This window comes from Sorex fumeus, unplaced genomic scaffold (assembly GCF_029834395.1).
Source record: "Sorex fumeus unplaced genomic scaffold, SorFum_2.1 ptg000095l, whole genome shotgun sequence".
Lineage (NCBI taxonomy): Eukaryota > Metazoa > Chordata > Mammalia > Eulipotyphla > Soricidae > Sorex > Sorex fumeus.
In genome coordinates, this window is record NW_026606152.1 from 11,221,870 (window position 1) to 11,225,630 (window position 3,761).

Consider the following 3,761-nt stretch of genomic DNA (forward strand, 5'->3'; position numbering starts at 1 on the left):
TACTGCTGAAACAATACATAAATAATCAGATTTGCTTTTTATATACTTACAAAATATTATACTTAAAAATTAAAGAATTAGCTATTTGGTCTAAGTCATTTTTGTTCATCTTGAGAAATAATATAATAAACATAGGAGTATGTGATATACTCATTTCTAAGCAGGCTTTGTGAAAGTCCTTCCTCCCTTTGAAACAGATGTTTGTACTTTTCTGCTGTTTTGTATCATAGATTATTCACCTGAAAATTGGCATTGTCACAGCTCCCACACTAAATTGTGTTACTGAATATGGTTTGAAAAATCTCTGTCAATTGTTGTCTCTTTGAGAAATAAAATTTAATTTTTAAAATATGATTATTAGACTCACTATTTTTAGTTATAACTGCTATGTTTAGTCATCATAACATATGAAGATATAACTATGTGATAAAGAGCATGTCCTTGCATGGTTCCCTTGTGGCTGGCACTGGAGTGGTTCTTTGATTTGTCTTAATCATCAGAATATAAAGTGATGCCATGCCAAGTCACTTTTTCATACCAAATTCTTTTTTTTTAACTTTATTATTTTTTTCCTTAAATTTTTATTAGTGAAACACCATGATGTACAGTTTTAGACTTACAAATTTTTGTGCTTGGGTTTCAGTTATACAATGATTGAATACCCATCCCTCCACCAGTGCCCATTCTCCACCACCACCAGTCCCAGTATCCCTCCCACCCCCCTTCCCCCCATCCCACCCTACCACTGTGGCAGGGCATTCCCTTTTGTTATCTCTCCCCTTTTGAGTACTGTGGTTTGCAAAAGAGACATTGAGTGGCAATCTTGTTCGGACTATAGTCTACTCTCATCACGCATTTCCCATCCTGAGAGGCACCTCCTAACACCTTTTATTTGGTGCTCTCTTCTCTATCTGAGCTACCTTTTCCCCTAGCATGTGCGGCTGTCCTCAAAGCCATGGAGTAATCCTCCTGGTCCTTATCTCGGCTATTCTTGGGTGTTAGTCTCCTGTTTTATTACTTTATGTTCCCCAGATGAATGCAATCTTTCTATGTCTATCCCTCTCTTTCTGACTCATTTCTGACTCACTTAGCATGATACTTTCCATGTAATACCACTTGTATGTAAATTTCATGACTTCATCCTTTCTCACAGCTACATAGTATTCCATTGTGTAGGTAAATAATTTTGAAAGAGGTGCATCCTTAACCCCTGAGTTTATCTTTAACATTTCCTTTGTGTTTATTACTAGATTCTCCATGTCAGGGCTTGGTTATTTATAAGTTAAGCTTTTTGGTAGCTCTGGACTTTGTATTATGATCAAATTTTAAAGCCAATAAAAGTTCTTTTAAATAAAAATTCAAAAATCTAAAGAATATTTCATAAGAATTTGGTATGCTACATCATAGCAAATAAATATAATGGTACATCATACCAAATATGTTATTATATCTTGTAAAATTGCTCTTACACTCTGGTGAAAAACTCAGAAATGGTCACTTGGGCTTTTTAATTGGGAAACATAAATGCACCAAATTACATTATAGAGCTAAGCTAAGAATTTTTCTAGCCTTGGATCTTCTTATAGCCTTCTGTTAATTTCTCTTGGTAACATATAGAAGTGAGGAGAGGAGCACAGAAGAAACTATTGACTTCTTTTGTTCTTGTCTTTTAATTTTGGAAGCATACCCAGCAATGCTCAGGAATTACTCCAGGTTCAGCACTCAGGAATTACTTCTGGTGGTGCTCTGAGAACCATACGGAATGCCAAGGATTGAACCCAGCTTGACCATGTGCAAGGCACATGCCCTATCCTCTATAGGATCTCTAGAAACTGACTTGTTTTGCTTTTAAGCCACACCTGGCAGTATTCAGGGTTTACTACTATCTCTGCACACAGGAATCACTCTGGCAAGCGTGCGGTACCATATGGGATGCCAGGGATCAAGCTCTGGTGGACAAGGCAAGCACCCTACCTGCTGTATTAGCTCTTGGCACGAAGTCTACTGACCTTTTAAGCAGAAGTCAGAAGGGAAAGGAGCCCAGAAGGACTGAGAATAGAAGTGTTTTACAGAGATTAAACAATGTGAGCACATTTGTACCTCACACTGCTTTCCAGTGGTGCTCAGGAGGTGAAACTTCATAATTGCCGGCACTAAACAGAGTTGCAGAATTCTTCACCAAGTGCTTTTGAAAATTATGAAGGTAATTCAGTAATAAAGCAAGGCTTTTCTCATCCAGGGGTTTATAGGCCAACGTTGCTCCAATTCTTACCAGCAGTCTCAGCAGGTGCTGCGCCCCATATTCTGGGGACATGAGAACATCAGTGTGGTCTGCTAGAATCTCAGCATAAGGTGGTCTCTCAAATTTGTATAGGAGCTGAGTGCCCAACATTGTGTTGTTGACAGCATGTTCCTTATTATCTGTGTTTCCAGGAGATTTCTTATAATTTACATAATCCTCTAGATAGGAATCCACATTCTTTTTGGCAGGGAGACAGAAAAGCTGCTTCTGTTGAATAATTAAGTTCTAGTCATCAACAAGACTAATTCAACCATGGTTTTAATTCTTCAGGAATTTGTGCTTTCACTTCCTCATTTTGAAAATGTTGATATATAAAAATATTGATGTTTGTTTTCTGTTTGAATTAAAACTCAGAGAATAAAAGGGATTATAGCTTCCCTTTTCTCTCTTTATAAAAAAAAATTCAATGTCACTACCAGTGTATTCGGTGACCAGTGACACAGAGATGCAGATGCACACCAGTTGTCATTGCCTGGTTCACAAGCTACTTGTGAATGCTAGTGGTCCTATTCCTTTGCCACTATATAATTTGGTATTACATGTTAATGCTCTGTGACAATTGTTCTGCTAGCACCAAAGTTTCAATTCAATGTATATACCTGAGCACTTATATCTACTTGCGCCCCCTCTTTTTTTATTGTTGCTTTAAGAGCCCACGCTTTGCAGGTTATCTACTGGGGGGTCTTAAGGCATCTTCCCTTGGATCTGATTGTAGATTAGTGGCTTGTTTTATTGTGTTTGTACTTGCATCAATGCATGTTTGTCATGATAGACTCAATGCCTTGTGTAGCTGCTGTTGTCTGGAAAAGTCAATCTTTTAGGAATTGTTTTTCAGAACTTCAATAATTTTTTCTTTGTTTCAAAAAAATAAAGGAAGGAAGAATGGAGAAAGAAAGAAAGAAAAAAAGAAAGAAAGAAAGAAAGAAAGAAAGAAAGAAAGAAAGAAAGAGAGTGAGGGAGGGAGGGAGGGAGGGAGGGAGGGAAGAAAGGAAAGAAAGAAAGAAAGAAAGAAAGAAAGAAAGAAAGAAAGAAAGAAAGAAAGAAAGAAATGATCCCAAATTGTCTTTATCATTGATATTCAAGGTCAGATTGGTCTCAGAACAATGACAAAATTGTTTTAGTCTGAGAGACAGAGGACCTGTTTAAGTGATGGGAGAAAAACATGGTCTAGAACTTAATCCAACCACAGGCTTCTTTAAAGACCTTTTATACAACCTGAGGATCCCACCTTTCAGATGTAGAATTCCAGTCTCAGGGCACAGCAGAAAGCTCCACCACTGGAACAAAGGTCATGCTAAGAACATCAAAAGACCTTTAACAACCTATAATTTCTCTCCCTTGGCAACCACCCTAGCAATAGACTTTGGGGAGATGGAGGGAATAGGTGAGTCTGAAAAAACTGTATATCAACTAAATTGACAGAGGCAAAGTCACATATTTTCGGAAAGTGGCCTGCATT

General features: G+C 37.6%; 1 pseudogene; it reads right to left on the bottom strand.

The window, feature by feature from the left end:
* Window positions 1–2,101: 2,101 nt before the first annotated feature.
* On the bottom strand, window positions 2,102–2,600 carry LOC130040717 (mortality factor 4-like protein 1; annotated as a pseudogene).
* Window positions 2,601–3,761: the final 1,161 nt, after the last annotated feature.